This window comes from Haemaphysalis longicornis, unplaced genomic scaffold (assembly GCF_048455015.1).
Source record: "Haemaphysalis longicornis isolate Haplotype H1 unplaced genomic scaffold, Haemaphysalis longicornis Haplotype H1 scaffold_125, whole genome shotgun sequence".
In the NCBI taxonomy this organism is placed as follows: Eukaryota; Metazoa; Arthropoda; class Arachnida; order Ixodida; family Ixodidae; genus Haemaphysalis; species Haemaphysalis longicornis.
Window position 1 is genome coordinate 448,090 of NW_027526227.1, and position 19,133 is coordinate 467,222.

Consider the following 19,133-nt stretch of genomic DNA (forward strand, 5'->3'; position numbering starts at 1 on the left):
TCGGGAGAACTGCTAAATTTTATACCGCTTTTCCTCCAACTTTATTGAATAATTCTACGATTTTGCCATTCAGCACGTACCCGTACAACACTGCACACCCAGAAACCACAAGCTACAGGCTCTTTTTCTTCTGTATGCATGGATACTTTAAAGCTTCCTTGACAATTTTAGGGCGTAGCACTTTAGCGGCCGTGACCTGGGGTTCCCGAAGGCTTCGTCTGTTGTTTCCAGCGTAACAGAGTAAGCAAACGCAGCAGTGACGGCTTGAATAAAACGGAATGGATCGTCTGGCGAAGGGTGCAGAGGAGGGAGCCACGAGCGGCTATTGCGTAATCGCTCTGCCCTCACTCTTGTCATGCGTCCCCGCCAAAGAGCGCCCAACCTTTCGCGTTTACCCCGGACGCTGTTTTGTGCACCGCTGGTTTAACTCACGTGACATTTGGGTGGGAGGTTCGGACATGATTTGCCACAACACGCTAGAAGGCGGCGGTGCCGCCCTGTGAGATAACAGCAGAGTACCGCGCGCCGCCATGCGTGTGCTGAGCACGCGATCACTTCTTGAGACGCAGCAGATGTGCGCCGTGAGCCAGAACACGGCGGATAGCGCTTAGCCAAAATTTTCTAATAGAGAGTATAGTAACTGTACGTGAAGTTTAGGGGCTTCGGCGTCTCCTGTGGGCACCGTCGTCGTTCGTCGTCGCCGTAGTGATGGTACTAAAGCACCGGAAGACTCGTTTTATAACGCCTCGTGCTACAACGCTTCGTGCTTCAAGCAAAGTTGTATACCAGTTCAGGGCAACGGTTTTATCTCCGTGGGGAAAACGCCAGGGCGCCCCTAATGAACTTATACACTGCATGCTTCGCCCTTTCACGTTTCACGTTAGTGGAGATGGCCCAGAATTGTTTTATGTTCTCTTTAAATCACTACCACTCTTTTACTGTACACTGTGTCTTGCAGACGGGGCATGTCGTGTAGATGCGGCGAGGGCTCAAAGCCTAGCTCTAAAAGGCTCTAGAGTAGGAAACACAGTGCTGCCTCGTATGACAAAGGTGCGTTGGGTTTGTTGTGGACGCTGCCATGCAAGTGATACTTGAATTCCAAGCTTCGGTCCTATTACATAGGCCCATACGTAGCAATCAAAAGCTTGAGCGGCGAGGTCTCTCATCCCGCAATCTCGACGATCAAACGGCTAAGGCGTAGCTCAGCTAATCTTGAATATCCATAGGAAAAGCTTGGCTGATTGTCGCTGATTGTTCGTTTCGCTTGGTTAAGCTTTGATATATCTGTATCGCCAATTATGGCACAAAGCCGTTCGGTCACCCCCAACGCTCACAGAAGGAGGCTCGGCCTCAATTTCATTCACGGCGAACATGGCGTTCCTCTTTCATGGCAAACGCTGCGCAAAACAAGTCACGTAACACGAGACGACGACCAAGCGGAAATATGCGGAAAGCCGCGGAGTTGGTCGGCTGCCGAAAAGCTGAGCGGCCCGCTTCCATCACGGCCACTGCCGCTACTTGAGCAGAACGACTGAAAACGCGGCCTTGTGCGAAGTTCCGACCACAGGCTCAGGTAATCATCGGTTTAGGCGTTGTGTCAGAGGCGGTGTGTCTGTGGTCAAAAGGTGAACTTCCGCGTCCGCGGAAAAAAAAATCTACGAGAGTAGTAAAGCTTCAATTTTAAACTAACACCACTTAACTCTCCCACGTCTCTCACCGTTAGCAAAATGAGTTTCATATTCAATCAATTCTTCGTTGAGAGTGGCTTGTGATCCGTCCGAAGGACTTTGTTTGCGGCTGGGTAAATGTCACGCAATACACGGCGGAAAACAGTAGTAGAAATGTTCACGCGGTTTTGCTAATCGAGCTTCATCAAGGGGGATGTGTCAAGTGGTGCAGGTTAACTTGACGACGACACTCAACATTTTCGCGCGGGTGCTGTCGGAACGTCCAGGGGACCACCTACTCAAACTCACTACTTTACGATCCCTTATGCAAATACACTCACTTGGACGCACAGCAGCTCCGTTCTTAGATACTATTTCCGAATGTATTTCAACTTTGTTTTGCCACCGTAAATTATTACTGCTACGTTGATTCCCAACTACAGGTAGGACCTTCAAAATATTTCGGCGGGTTTATGCCTATCTTCGTTTAATGTATTACCTGAAAGCGCAGTCCTGAGCAGAGAAAACAACGGCTTTCGGAAGTTTCTTATGCCCCATGTCGCCGGAGTTTGCGTAATCACACCATCCAGGCGTTGATACTGAAAGAATGTATACATGTATTTCTCCGCTTCCACTCAGTCTTCTTCGGCAATTATTGGATTCTTGTCTTACGCAAATACCCCTTCTTTTTAGGTAATGCGTACTTGTGCATCACACTGCCTTCTGTCCTGTGTCATACTGTTTTTTCCAATATGACTCAACGTTGCATTGACTGCGTCTCATTTTGATGGTGTTTGGGCGAGAACAAAAATTGGTAGCATTTCTAGCGCGGTGGCACGCTTCCTCTCTAGCTTCTATCTAGCAGCTATCTGGCAGCTATCAGGATGTCCCTATGAGAAGTTTTCTCCCACAGTGTTGGAGGGAGAACAAATGCGAGAGATATAACATTGGTGCGTAACCACCTGTTGAATAAGCACTTGTGTCAAACTAAATCGTGTAACAGCGTTTACACAAAGAACAATTGTTTCCATATACAGCTGAAGGACACTGATGTATTCGAGCAACAAAGGCACCCCAACGGAAAGCCTGCCCTCGTCGACCATTGTCATGCTGTCAATGGGTGTCAGTGGGCCATTAGGCTTTCCGCAATTACTGTAATATTGCCACTTTAAACACAACCACGAGTGGGCGCATAAGGTGGGTTTTTGACCTCAATAAAGAGTTGTACTGCACGTTGTTTTTGCGCCTAGGAACATTTCTTTTCATTTTGAAGATTATCAATCAGCACGAGTAAACCATTGCGGTGTTTCTCTGGGGCTAAGCCGCAATGTGAAATGTTTCAATCTTCCTTTGTGTGGAGCAATCTTCATAAAATGGTCATAATCTCCCATGCACAACAACGTGCCGAATCTCCTGCTGTCAATTTCTGAAAAAATTATCTTAAGTTAGGGCCCTACGTAAACCGTTGCTTCCTATACCGGCTTTTAACCGATTGTGTGCCGGGCTCAAAAGTGTACTTCATTTTATAATTTGTTTCTTCGGTTGCGGCTCATTTAGCCCGGACCCCCTACAGCACGTGTGACCGTCCTCAGATCACGGCAAGTTTGCACCCATTCTTGTTATTTGTGAATTCGACTAGGGGGATGGTACTACTGCGACTGGCTATATTGAGATCACCTAAACAAACGCGCTTGTCGGTTTTTTTAATATTGAATACAAACCTTCTTTACCTTAGCAAACGTTGCATAATGCTTTTGCCGATGTTCACATATTTGTGTGAGTATTAGCACCAAGACCAAATAAAAGTCTTGTGTTATATTTTATAAAAATGTAACTGGTTATATGCGGTCTTACACTTTCGGCTGCGTAGTAGTTCATAATATTTTGTAACAAGTAGTAGGAGAATGACGGTAATGTTTAACGTGAGTAAATCGTTTTGACAGCGACGAAAGTGCCAGTCGTATCGCCACCAACGCTAGGGTGCTGATAATATTAGGGGGAAGTGAATCGAAAAAGTTGATCCCCGGCACCCCCTTTTGAAGTGCTGGCTGGACGCTGGGGTAACGGTTTTGCTTTTGTCGGTACATGTACGCGGTTTTGCGGAGGGTGCAGGCAGTAGACAAGATATTAAAAGAAACGGGAATTACGGCAAATTACTAAAACCAATATTGCTGGTAAAATAAACGCGCGACAGGTCCGCACAGCTTATGAAGAAGCGAGCAAATGTGACCACTTGGGTGAACGGAGCGCAAAGCATGGTTGTTACGTTGTACGAAGGGAATGCAAGAAATAAACGTTACAGTGTTTTCAAGCCCGAGCAAGGTTTTGCTTAAGGTCGAGCCTCAAATTTGCGAAGGAAATAGACGTGATACCTTGATACTATGTCGTAGCTAAAATTGATACTTTAGAAAAAATGATTTGATGTTGTAAAAAGAAATATATTGATTAATAGCTAAATCGAAGTTTCTTGCTTTTCAAGCACGTTTAACTCAAGTTTTTCAAATGCTGTTTATATTATGACAAAAAAAATATTTCCAGAGAAGTTTTTTTGTTGCGGAATGCTGAAGAAGGAAGGTTTGGCGCCCTTGTTATGCAAAAGTACCTTATATTCGAAATAAGAAAGCAATAACAAATATGGGTTTTTCAGCTATAACTGTGCGGTAATTGTGGCTCTATCAAAATCGACGGAGGTGTATTGTGTGCAGGAAAAAATTCCTTTTTTTTGAGCGAACACTGCTAAGCTATTCGCTTGTATGTTGGGGGTCACAACTTTAATATGTGCTTGTACGAGTTAATCGAATATTTTACTCCTCCTCGCTAAAGTGTTCTTCCGCACAAAGCAAAACACCGCGTACAATCACCGTAAATCCCTTTTTGTGCGCCTACATTGATGCCCGAAGACTTGCAATATTGAGTATCATTTTTGTAAAACATCCTTATTTTTTGTAGTTTTGTTCGGGCTTTCTCAGTGTTGTCGTAGAGCTGTATGGTCTGTCTCATATGGATTGCGTTGAGTGTGTAGACTTTTAATACATGTTTCCGAAGCCCTTTGCAAATCAAGGGCGTGACCGTTGCTTTTTACAGTCAATACATGGAAATATCCTTTGACGTTCACAGCGAATAACTCTAAAATTTCTACAACCAAACCACAAGAATATAGTACGATTGATTTTTTTCCAATAAAAACTACTCTCTTTGGTGCCTGTGTCGAAAAGGGCGCCCTCAAGCAATTGAGACTTCACTCATACACTGCTTTGAGGAAGACAACGATTACGAGTCACATACCCCTTATATCCATCGCAGAGTTCAGGAACAACGCCTGCTAACAACACTGCACAGCACAACTCCACAGGCTACAGTACGTTTCAGCTTTATGCGCTTACACCTCCAAGCTTCCTGGACCTGACTAATCTATTCTCTTTAAATCACTACCCTCCATTAGCAAATACACTTTCCCTTGTAGATGAAGCGTCATGTACATTTGTGATGAAGTTTTTAAACGGTTCTCAAACCAGCCTTAATAGAGCCAACACCATGCGGTCTCTTAAACGAAATGTAGCTTGGTTCTGTTGGGATACTGGAATTCAAACGGTACCTATAGAGCATGTTTCAGTACGATTACCCGGGCCAGTACGCGGTCATCGAGCACTTCCATGAGGCACTTAACGCCATTTTTTGCCGCACGACATATTCAAGAAAATCTACGAAAACACAACTCACCAACGCCTCTCGTATGGAAATATTCCACCAGAACCATTGAATGTGGCTCGCGTTCGTTTTCGAAGAGGAAAATATTATGCAATAAAGTTTGCATCAATGGTTGCAACTTGTGGAAGCTGTAGTAGAGATTTGGTTATGCCGATCTAGCCCCTAAAAAGAGGCTCTGAAAAGGATTGAGTGTTCTCTGGACGGGGATCCACAGCACGTTGGCACGCGTACTGTCAGAGAATACAGTGGCCCACTTTCGTGAACTCATTACTTCCGATGGCGTTACGTAAAAAACTCATTTGCGTGCAAAAGCTACCGCAGACGTAGGAAACGTTTTAGCTACAACAGCTAAGTTGTTCGCTAAACGTTTCACATAGATTTATGCTTAGGATTCCAAAATCTTTCCGCCACTAAAAGAATGTCTTCGAGTAATGTATTATACCTGTAAGCACAGTTATGAAAGGTAAAATGGCCCACTTCCGAATGTTTTATAATGCGCCACGTCACGAAACTCCCATATTTTTGTCTGTTGTCTTTAGATGTCTGTTGTCAGTTGTGTTCAGCTATTTTTAGATTCATGTCTGGCATAAATACCCCTTCCTTGCACGTTATTGCCCGTTTTTGAGTATATTTGCTTATATCTTGTCTTTTATTGTTTTTCTAGTCGTAGCACAATGACAAGAGTCATCCTGGGGCTGCTTTCTTCTTTTTGTCGATTGCGGGTGACACGAAAAATTTCAGATATTTTTTTGGCGGCAGTTGCTTCTGTGTAGCGCGTCCCGGTCAGCAACCGAGACTGTTCACTTGCGAATGCTCACGATATCTCTATGAGGACTGTGTCCCTCCACATAGTCGGAGAGAATGCTATTCAAAAATACATTGTCATACGTGTTTTAGTTGTTTTGTGTATCATGCACTTCTCTTTTTCTTCTTTTTCTCTTGCTGTTGATTTTTTTAAATTTTGCATCTGCTCCCTAGTGTAGCTTTTGTGAATATTTATTGTGTTTTGCACCTCCCAACGGAAACGTACTTCAATGTACCCTGACGGTATTATCAATAAATAAATAAATAAATTGTGAGGTGCGTACCATTGTTTTGGGAGACATTACATTTATATAGCAGTTGCATCGAACTGACGCTTGACAATACTTTCACGGAATTAACATTTGCCAAATTACAGAATCAACGTTTCCGATTGTATTCCAGCAGCAGAGGTATATCCACCTAAAGACTGAACTCCACGACATGTGACGTGCATTCAATGCGTGTCAGCTAGGAATCACGCTTTTTGCAATTTGGTGAAACAGCTAAGCTAAACATTGTGCTTACAACTATACTTTCCTTCCGTTTTATTATACTACATTAAAATTCGTCAGCTACGTCTTATATTCCGGTATTTTGTCAAGTGTAGGTCTCGGATTTAATGTTACCATATCCCGGTGATGACATCTGTCCCACCACCGGGTAACGTTTTTTTCTATGTAAAAGGAAAACAATGCGCACCTTTAAACAAATTTGTTTGGTCGTCCTGCTACTTTCATGAATGAATATTTCTGGTTTGAATGAAATAACGTGTTTTCTGTAACATTTATTTTCATTCTAATATACAATTTTTGTTTGAAAAAATGCGACCACGGAGTCATATAACTTCCGTAATATCGTTTGCTTTCAGGTAATTAGATTTCTGAGTTTCGGTTTTACACAACACTATTTATAACATTAACAGTGTCTGATTTATTTTTTGGAGTGCATGTATTGAACTATCTCTATACTTTACAGCGGATGAGTCCCAAGCTTCTTCCAACAAAACCGAAGCAGGTGGTACGTGTAGTTTTCATAACTATCTCAGATATTTCTTCAGCCGGTGCTGCTTAAAAGCGGTATAATGAAATGATACCCACGATAGCTATAGATGTTTAACCTGTTAGGAAGAAACCGCGTATAAAAGCCACATACCATTATATGCATTGTAAAACGGTTGGGCAAGTCGCGGGTCTTTTGAGTGTCAGTGGAGGTAGGTAGCCACCTAATCGTTTCTACGGTTGGGAAAAGTAGCCCAAATACAACTTATGTAATATAGAGACCCCACCGAATAAAATGTAGGGTAGGTATAGGCGGAGATGACTGTGGAGGACACCCGCCGCTGTCGCTCAGTGGCTAGGGCATTGCACTGCTGAGCACGAGGATGCGGGTTTAACTCCCTGCCACGGCAGCCGCTTTTCTGGTGAAGGCGAGAAGCAAAAATGTCCGTGTGTTCGAGATTTCGGCGTACATTAAAAATCCCTAGGTGGCCAAAATTATTCCGGAGCACGCCACTACGGCGCGCCTCATCGTCTGCGTTGTGTGAGGGCGTTAAACACTTCAATTAATTAATGACTGCGATTACGTTCAATTGGAATGGGTCCTCACAGGCACTCAATGCCGCTCCTGAGCTGCGGGTTATTTGTATTTATATCACTCTACTGCAAGAGGAATTATTTAATACTCAAGTACGAGGCAATAATCAAAACAAGCCACATTAAAGGTCCGGTATTTGGAATTGCCTGGACTGATAAAGAAAAAGAACTAGTTGAAGTTTTGGTAAAGTAACTTTGTAAATAAAAACAATCCTGCAGTGTCATACCTGGCATATAGTTTCTGCCAACTCTTCGAATTGCCTCATAAATCAAGGTGGCAGAATGTGATATCTACAAGAGAAAATACTATTTAGTTAAGTATAAGGAAAATAAAATATTTTTTTTTATATTTTAATACGAGAGACTTGGAAATAACGCTACCATTGGTAAATGTCAATTGAAAGTGCGACCTATACCTTGTTGTGTATATGCCAATATATAATCATTTATAAGAACAATAAAAATACAGACCCTCATTAAAATTAAAAAACATATATTCTTCGATAAACTCTTTTTCCTCATCATTGTATTAAAAATCAGATTATTGTCAGTTGCATTTCTTTGGCTAAGAATATTTTCTACATCAACTGTCTACTCTACAAGGCATCCTATCTTTGCAAATAAATATAAAGAGCTCAATACCGTAGTCTCCAAAACATTGAATCACGAACCCTGCTTTTGTTAAAATGAGACATAAGCCCTCAGATTTACAGCATAGCCTTATTTCGTGGTTCCTTAGCAATTCAGAAGTATCGGTATTGTGCCTTATCTAAAAAAACAAAAATACATTTGAAAACTTATTTTATTGGAAGTCAACTTTTTTTCTTACCAAGTGAGCATAAAGCGTACAATAATGGATCAGTTGGTTTCTGGGAAGGGCATACCTTTTGTTTTGAAGTGAAAAATAAACTTTACTTCTATATGCAACGGAATAAACTACTTACCTCTTTTATATTTGTTCTTCAGAAGGCGTACCTGACCATCCCAAATAGTTATATATACCATTCCCTTGTTTTCGACCGCCAAACCAGTATACATTGACCATTTTTCTATTTTATAAACAAAACGTTCGCATATTTTGTATTATATTGAACACAAAATAGTAGGTGTAATAAAGAAGAGCGTCCTTATCCCAATTAAAACCGCTCTTTTTCCAGCAGCGCCAACCACTGGGCAGGAACCGCAATGTAAGTCGCCTACCACACCAAAAAATATTATCAAGGTATATTCTGCCTAATTTCTCCTCATGGAAGCAAAAAGTAAGCAGCGTGCTACATGGAAGGCAATGGGAGCGAGGAATTGCAACAGAAGGAAATTTATTTTTCCCCCGAGCCGTGTGATCTTGCTTAAATAACATATTCTTATATTTAATGATTAAATTCTAAAAATAAATCAGGGCATGCATTGAAAAGGTTTACATTAGGTAGGTATTTAACGTTGTCCAGAAGCACAGATCGCAAAGGTTTACTTATGATAGCCTTTTATTACGCATCTTGTAAATGTAGGAGCTTCAGAAATAACTGGGAAGCCAGCCCTTGAAAAATTGGTAATGAGGTTATAAAAGAGCCTCGCTATCATATTGTTACAGCGCAGCTTCAACGAAGGATAATGTCTCCCGGGTTTCTGATGGAAAGGGATTTGCCGAGCCCACTGTGGTTAGGTAGTAGAGGAGGTTGAGGTGTTGACTGTGCCGGCCTCTTCCCGATCTATTCGCTTGGCTCTTCCCGGATCACACTACTGTAAATAAACCCATTTCATCAATCAAGACCCTGTCACGTGGTGAAGGTGCGGGAAAAGAACGTCCTGGATCCTGTGGACCCAGCGAGATCCCGCGTACTCCGTCGGAGCAGGCGAATCGCGAGCTTGCCTTCGGACCCGGCTGACAAGGCGCCCTGGAACGGTGAAAAGTCTTCCCCAGTGGTGGTCAATGGTTGGCATCACAAGGAACCACGCTCGTTCTCCGGGAAGAATGACGAAGATGTTGAGCAATGGCTCAAACACTACGAAAAGATGAGCAAATACAATCGCTGCGACACAGCAGCGGAACTAACCTATGTAGTGTTGTATCTCGTGGAAACCAGCTTTGGCCTGTTTCGAAAACAATAAAAAAAGGATCACGACATGGGCGATCTTCATCGAGGATCGCCCGAGGATCGACACTGGTCCACCTGGGGATATCGCATCCTTGGTTCGGCGTATTATAAGGGAAGAACTAGGGTACCAAGTTCAAGCGTACACTACTGATCCGCCTGCCTATTCGGGGCCTCCGGCCGACTGCATGTACCATCAGTGCGCTGTTCACGAATCTTGCCTCCAAGTGCCAGCGCCCCGATCACAGCAACACTGCACAGAGCCGTGCGGTACGTTTTCGCAAGTTGGTGTCACTGTTCGGAGCTTCCGAGCGCTATCCCAGCGAATGGGCTACGAGAACAAATCCCGTAGAGTCATCGGTGGCTACCCACGCCAACACGTCCAACCAGCCCTCTACCGGCGAATAGGCGACCAAGACCGCTATTGTGAAGCACCTTTTGCTGTTTCTCTGGGGTCAGTGGGCACATGGTTTCCTTCTGTCGCCGCCACCAGCAGCAAGCTCCTCGGGTCTTTGGTCCTTCTTCGCCCAGCCGACGTAACGGCCCTATACAGCAGGATCCACTTTTACACCACCTGGCTCCGCTCACCCACCACAACGCTTCTCGCGCCGTCTTTGACCGTAGCCTCACGCTACCGCCTCCTCACCAGGGCCGGTCGCCGTTGCCTCGCCGCTGGTCCGTGGCTTCACCGCTGGGAAACTAGCTGGTGCGGCCGACAGTGGTGAGGACGCGGAATGGTCGGTTTTACGGCATCCCCTGTCAGTAGTGATTGTAGAGAACAAGGTGCGTGTTTGTGTTAACGGTGCGAACGCAACTGCTTTGGTGGATACTGGCGCTAGTGTGCGAGTGATGAGCCTGTAATTTAAAGATCGCCTTGTATATAAAGTTATGTTTTATTTGGAGGGACCTAGACACTTATATGGTGTTGGTGGTGAGCCTTTGCGAGTAGTGGGAATTATCTCGGAAGACGTTGTGCTTGGTGGAGACACCTTGAGAACTGAGTTTACTGTATTGGAGTACGCAACGCACGAAGTCGTTCTCGGTATCGACTTTTTTAAGGAATGTGGGGCAAAGCTAGACTGCGGTGCTGGAGAGATTTCATTGCAAAGTGTATTGCCTGTCTGTATCGATCACGCCACCGAAACCGGTGAAGGGGTATTCGCTGTTGCCGAGGACACACCTTTCCATCCTACATCAGCCATGTTCGTTTCCGTGAAGTCCAGCCATATGAGCACAAGCAGCTACAGTGTAGCATTAGTTGTGCCAGAACTGAACACAACGATTAAGAAAAATCTTTTCGTGCCTCGGTCTTTGGTTCATCAGGAGGGTGGCTTTTCTCACTTCTGGACAGTGCACGAAAGTTCAGAATCAGTACTTCTCTCTCATGGCATTACATTCGCCACTCATGCCGTAACTTAGACACTTCACTGGACGCTATTTGCCTGTCTGACCCTGTGACTAATGTGGAACCGGACGATCAAGCCAATTCCATAATAATAATTAACAAATCATTGCCGTCTGAGCAACGGCAGGTATTACAAAAAACTGGCCCGGCATGCTTCGGCGTTCGACTATGCGCGGGGTAAATACCCCATTCCAGCGCCAAAGTCTCGGACGCAGCATTGACTTCAACCGGCGATGCATCATCCATCCGGCCGAAACCTTACCGCGCGTCCCCTGCTAAGCGGAGCGCTATAAGTGAGTAAAATGAAGAAATGCTCCGGGAAGGTGTCATTTAGGAGTCTGCCAGCCCATGTGCCGCCCCTCTAATACTGGTCAGAAAGAAGAACACGTGGCGAATTTGCGTTGACTACCGTAGACTTAGGTGACGAAGAAGCAGGTCTACAACTTCCGCGAATTGACGACGCCATCGATTGTCTGCATTCTGCTTCCTACGTTTCTTCGGTTGACCTTCGATCGGGCTACTGGCAAATTCCTATGCACCTGGACGACAAAGAGAAGACAAAATTCGTTACACCAGATGGCTTCTTCGAATTTATAGTGATGCTGTTCGGCCTGTGCAACGCGCCTGCAACATTTTAAAGATTCATGGACTCTGTCCTGTGGGGCCTCAAGTCGGAAATCTGCATGTGTTATTTACGATATAATCATTTTCAGCAGGACGTTCGTCAAATACAACCAGCGGCTTAATGTTGTTCTCCAGCGCATAACACAGGCTGGCCTGGTCCTGAACTCGGAGAACTGCCATTTCGGAGAGCGCCAGGCACTTGTGCTTAGCTTCCCTGACCACGATGAAATCACGCAAGATCCGCAAAAATTGCTGCGGTTCGTGATATTAAAAACCCCAGAGCACTTTACAACCTGCGGATCTTCCTTAGACGGTGTTCCTACTTTTGTCGGTTCACCAAAGACCTCCCCAAGATCGCCTGTCTCCTCACAGCTCTTCTTCGTAAAGTCGCGCCTTTTGTGTGGACTTCCGAATGGGACTCGTGTTTGACTGAGTCGAAGCATTTGTTGACATCCGGTCCCGTGTTGCGCCACTTCTACTCCTCGGCCGCCATTGTGACCCACTCAGACGCCAGCGACATCGGACTTGGGGCTGTGCTGGTCCAACCACATGGAGGTGCGTATAGCGGTGTCGCCCACGCAAGTCGTCCCTTTACGAAAGCAGAACGTAACTACACTGTGACAGAACTAGAATTCCTTGCGATGATTTTCGCGGTTCGAAAGTTCAGACCCTACATTCATGGACGTCATTTCAGCATTTTAACAGACCATCACTCACTGTGATGGCTTGTCGGACTACGCGACCCCTCTGGTTAACTCGCTCACTGGTGTTGACGTCTCCAGGAATTCCATTTCGCTGTTGTCTGGAAGAGCGGGCACCGCCACACCGACGCTGACTGTTTGTCACACCTGCCTCAACAAGCGCAGCTATTTGATGAAGAACACCAGGTCGATTCCTTAGCTTCAATCTCTACCGTGCTCCTGGATGCCCTCGTGCTTCAGGAAGAGCAACAAAAACATAGCAGTGTGCAGCCAGTTTTTGTCTCCTCACAGGCGTCTCAATCATCGACTTTACCGCTCGTCGACCAAGATGGCTTGCTTTGCAGACGGAAATATTTCGGCTCGTTTTCTGCCTTTCGTTCCTCAGAGCGTCGGGCCTGTCATCCGGCATGCTATGCACGACGACGTCATCTCAGGACATTTGGCTTTGCCCGTACGCTTTACCGACTCCGTCAATGTTTCTACTGGCCTCGCCACTGGAAGACGACCAAGAAGTACGTCACCGGATGCCAGGTGTGCCAGCGCTAAAAGCATCCACAGTTGCTCCTTCAGGGTCTTTGCATCCGGTGCGTCCACCAACGTCACTATTTGAAAAAGTAGAAGTTGACTTCCTTGGGCCGTTTCCCAAGTCGGTAGCTTGGAATCGATGGATAATTGTGTGTGTCGATTACCTGACAAGATATTCGAAAACGACTGCTCTGCCATTCACTACAGCTTCCGAAGTCGCACAGTTTTTCCTGCACTTCATCCTACTGTGACATAGGGCACCCCGCGTGGTTATAAGTGATCGCGGACGACAATTCACAGCGAATATTGTCAAAGAGGTCCTTCGTCTCTGTGGGTCATAGTACCGCCACAGCACGCCATATCACCCAAAAACCAATGGCCTGACTTAGTGAACAAATGGTACACTGACAAACATGTTGGCCATGTACGTATCCGGAGATCACAAAAATTGAGACGATGTGTTACCTTTTATCACATGGGCTTACGATACCGCTACGCAGAAGGTCACGGGATACGCATCTTTCTTTGGTACATGCGACTACCAAGCAGCTTCCTCGACATTATCCAGCCCGTTTCTCACCATGAAGACGTTTCTATAGCGCAGACTGTCTATCGCGCTGAAGAGGCGCGCCGCCATGCCCGACTACGGACCTTCATGTACCAGGAGAAGACTAAGGCACGATATGACAGACGACAGCCACAAGCTTCGTACTTCACCGTTGACCTTGTCTGCCTATGGACGCCGCTACGCAAACGTGGTGTGTGCCAGAAGTTTTTATCAACCTACAGTGGCCCTTTTGTAGTTGTACGAACATAAGAGACCTGAATTATAAAATCGCTAAAGTGATGTCACAAGATCGTCGATTCCGCAAGACTGAAGTTGTTCACGTCACCCGCCTGAAACCTTGCCAACACCGGCAACTTTATCTCGCTCGGTGACCGTCGTCTCTCCCCCGGGGAAGTGTTACAGCGCAGTTTTCACGAAAGATATTGTCTCCCGGGTTTCTAATGAAAAGGGATTGACCAAGCCCGCTGTGGCTTTGGTACAAGAGGAGGTTGAGTTGGTGACTGCTCCAGCCGCAACGCGATCTGTTCGTTTGGCTCTTCAGGGATCGCATCACTGTAAATAAACACAAGTCATCAATCAAGACTGTGTCAGTATATTTGGAGTCTGATGTCGTACCACAGTTGAAATGTAGATGCCATGTGAACGTTTGAGGCCATAGTGGTAAAAAGCTTTGATGGAGGATAGTAGCCACGTAGCGTAAGCACTTCATTTTATTTTATTATTTTTTTAAATACTACGGGTCATTAGCCAGAGCAGGAGGGGTACATATATCACACAAACAAAACAAAACAAAAATATAACCGCAAAAAGCATCGTGTGTAAATACTGTAAAATATACGAGATGATCCTATAAAACGATATTATCAGTAACTCAAAGGCAAAACAAAAGTAATAAGAATGTTCTTTCTAACAAAACTTTTTGTTATGATTCAGAAGTTTTGAATTGTTTCGAACTAATTATATTTTTACTCACATAAAAATGTGTAATGATTCCTTTCCCAATAAAATATTCTTGTCGTCTGCCAAGCGCACAGTGTAAAATTCAAGCTTTTTTTTTAGACATGTTCTTGAGTACAATAACATTACTGCTGTACGATTAGCTGCCACCTATTGCGGTAAATATCAAGTGGTAACTAAAGTTTTCACCAATCGACTTTCCTCGCACACAGTTGGTGAAACATGTGAGTTGAGCAATTTTTTATCGGATGAAATACCTTATTACTGAAAAAGATTACGTGGTCGTTACTAAATAAGCTGTACTTTCCAGAGGGTATTAACCGGGCTTGAAAAGAACTGTGGCACCTTATGGTAACAAAAAAGAGTAAGACGTGACCATAGTTCCCGCATACGCCCACTATATCTAACAGCTGAGAACACAAATAGAATTACACTTTATAATGAAGCTGAATTTAATACTGCATATTTCCAGTGCAGTTCGGACGCACCTTAAATGCGAAAAATTTCCACAAATTATCTGTGTCAACCCGAAAAAACTACTTTTGTGTAACCTAAAATGTACGTATATGTCGCCTCACCTTCAAATACAAAATGCCGTAGAATTGAAACAGAATCCGGGCTACAGAATCCGACATATTTAAGTGACAAGCCTTGAATAATAGAAACCATCCTACCCAGGCCTCTCTAGAACTTTCTGCTAAAATCCTAATTAGCGGTGTGAGAATACGCAGAAATAAATTTCCGCAATGAAACATCGCAATCATTTCGTAGTTCGCAAGCGCGACGTATCAACAAAACAAAATAGGTAAATAAATTCTACACACATGTTGTACGAGAAGTATTTGCTAAAACTACAGTATTCGGTGTAGATCCAGAAATTATTAACATAAAATAACAATGCTTCCTGAACTAGCCACACCGGGTTTGCATTTCCTTGAACGTAGGTGCGACATAGGTCGTATAAAATATCCAGCCTTATGCCTGCACAATGACAGGCATAAGTAGGAAAACCAGAATCGCAGTTCAGATGCACTGAGATTCTGTGCTTAATCACTTGAAAGAAATGTTGGAGGATGTTGTGACACCATGATCAGAAAGATGCTTGGTACTTGGGGTTATAGTTTGAAACGTTTATAACGTACACTTCTGAGTTTACTCTTGCTAGGGAAACAACATCGCAGTAGAGAAGACCACATGCTCCCCGCGTAGATGACTTTGTCACCTCGCTTATGAAACCGAAGCGTCCTCGGATCTTTTCCCGGTGGCTTGTTCAGTTTTCCCTGTGACTATAACCGAAAGTGCGGGGCTGTGGTTTATGTTACAGCAGGTAACACAGGCCTGAACCCTGTGAAATTTACATCATGGAACGCTGGCGTCGCCTAAGCGCGCCCGATAGGGCGGCAGTAAAAGCAACCCGCCAGGCGGCGGAACGCTTAGGTAAAAAAGAGTTCCTCTGCGTCAGTCCCTTGCTTATGAAGCTAGTTGCGTCTCCTGCAGTGTAGAAAATGTTACAGACAAAAAAGGCAGCTATAACCGACTTACACTACTATTACCTTCATTGTAGCCGCAGCTTCATTCGACATTAAATAATCACTCTTTTTAAGTGATCAGTAGACCTGCTTCTTCAGCAAAATGGTGCTGTGACCAGGATTGAAAGGGTACACATTGGACAAACTGATTGAAACCAAATACAATCGTGGCGGGAGTGACTGCAACGACAGACTAAAGTGCTACCTGTAACTGCTACCCCAAGTAGCGGTGAAGAAGAGGCAGGGAAGAATTCAGGTAACGAAAACCGGATTCCTGATCCCACGCCCTCAACGACGTTGCCGATTCCTGGCGAACGCCTTGCACTAACCAATGAAGAAGCGGCTACGATTTCAACTTGCATGGCCCTTCTGTACGATACGGCGACATTAACTCCGAGTGCAGACATTTAGGCCCATAAAAATGACAAACCATAACCCATAAAGGCACAACGACACTGATTGACGACATTAAATTACAGATGAACAGCGAGAAGTCAACAATAGGTAACAAATTTGCATCAGAAAGAGCAGTATGAGAAAAACAAAGCTCTGAAGAAGCTGGACCGCAACTTGAAGAGCTTCTTGATATAGCATGTGTAACTGGAGAGATTGAAAACATTTAATATTATCAAACTTCAATTCAAAAGAACAAATTTAAACGTGACCAAATCGGCAAATTTATCTTTAGAAAGACACGGCTCTCAAGTCGTGTTGCTGTTATGAGAGCTATCACGCATCACTATTATTCTGCTGTGATTCCTCATTCACCTGTGGTGTTCCTTGGCTTAATTCAGTCCTCCGTTGCCGACTGATCTTTTTGACATAAATTATGTACTGCAAAAATAGAAACCATTTCATTATAAGAAACTTCAATCCAAATGAACCAATTGAGACATGACTTTTTGTTCACCGAGTTGCGAAAACATTCTACCAACGCAATTGTAAATATAGCTGTCGAAAAACAGAACGGTAGCGCGAAAATCAAGACATTCACGGTGCTGGACAGTGACCTCTTCTTTAAAAAGAGTGAATAATTGACACCGTTGCATGAAGCTCTTAAGAAGGCGCCCGTAACACAACGACCTGCTGCCTTTTTCTTAGCAAACAATGCATGATCTCACAAGACAGGCAATTCGGTGGCTAGCTCGGGCAATTTCGCCGTCGATGAGCTTTCTAGAAGCTCTCATCAGAGCAACAGCACAGTGTGGACACCTGAGGAGTCGTCTGGTTTGCAAAAACTTTGAAAATGAAACGAAGATCAGTCTCCAACGAATGATTCAACGAACCCATTAAACACCACAGGTGTCAGGAATCAAAGCAAAGTTTTCGAGAGAAAAAAAAAACAAATTCACCCGTACTGACGCACGATAGATCTTATAAAAGCAAGATAACTTGATAGGGGGTCTTTTTCTAAGGGTAAATTTGCTCATTGGAGGATTCCTATTTCAACGACGGAATCTTCGTTCTGGACAGTCAAAAACAGACTGCAGAAAATGGCGAAACAGGCATCTCTACGGCGAGCAGGTACAACAATTCAAAAGAAAGCTCTATCAAAGCAGATCTCGACGTCCTGTCTTAAAAGACTAAACGCGGAGAAAGGAAAGCCTCTAAAAGGAAGAAAGTTATCCGAATGAAATTAGGAAGCTCGTACGACGTGAATTCTTCTTACACACCGCAACTCATTCTAAGCTCATTCCGCATGAATCTTGAGCGAGTACTGAAGAACGTCAAGACTAGTCAACTGTCAACACAAACCATTCCCTTGGCCCTAATCCACAAAAGCCATGTGTAACAGATAGTAGAAGCATATGTGGAACGAGAACACTTATCTACTAGGGTGGGCCTAACAAGGACAAGCTCTTGACGTTGCGTTTGCATTGGCTACGGACACACGAAGAACCGGGTATTTGCAGCTTCCCCTTATAAAATCATCATAGAAACAACACTTCTATCTGCTATAAAATAATCACTCACAACCGGGGATCGGTGCAGCAGTTTCTTATACAGCCAGGGAGATAGAAATGTTCAAAGTTTCATCCTGCCGATGGTATTTCTGATTGCAGTAGCCCCTGCTTACAGTTTTTAACACACAGCTTTTCCGCCCATCGCAATAAGAACTCTCTACACGTAGCAAAAAGCTACACACGCATTTTTATCTCCTATATATTCAAATATAAGAGCTTCTTGTCACTTAGATTGGAGCGAATGCACGGGCTGCTACATTTTTTTGGTCAAGGGTAGTGAAATGTTGTTAGTTGCTCATTGAAGTCATTAGGCGGGACAGAAAAAATCATTTCAAGATTTTTGGTAGGTATTTCTTGAAGTGTGTGCTTTACGCCAGTCTGTCTTACATTCTAGAGGGTACACTTTATCGTTCGCCTAAAGCCAGCTTTAAAAATAGGCCCAGCAACTATTGTTAACCACCCTTGTTAAAAATATGAGTTCAGTAGAATACAAATAAAGAAACTAAAACAGGCACAAACATACACCAGCGGTGCAATTGCAGGTAAACACCAAGTAGAAACGCATAAAATAATGAAGCCTACGCTCCAAAAACTATAAACAACAACCTAATATTAAAAAAAAATAAAATTGCGAGTTCGGGTACTCCGCCTGGCGGAAAGCCACACACCCCAAAGCGAACACAAACAGACGAACCCAACCACTTTTAGTGTATTAACGCAAAACACGTACCTCGCACGGCACACAATGAACATAAAACACCAATCAAAATTCCGCTCCACAAGCCATCCTTTTACCGTAGCCCGAAGAGTTTCTTTCTCGAAAATTTAACACCGCTCACCGTCCGCTACCAAACAATTTTCCATAAAAACTGCAGATTCCTGTTGCAATAAATCTCACGGAATATACATCTTCCAACGAAAAAACATGCCATCCCCGCAAAACTATTGAAATCCTGATCAAGTCTCTTATAAAGTCCAATGAAGTCACTTTGCCCACGC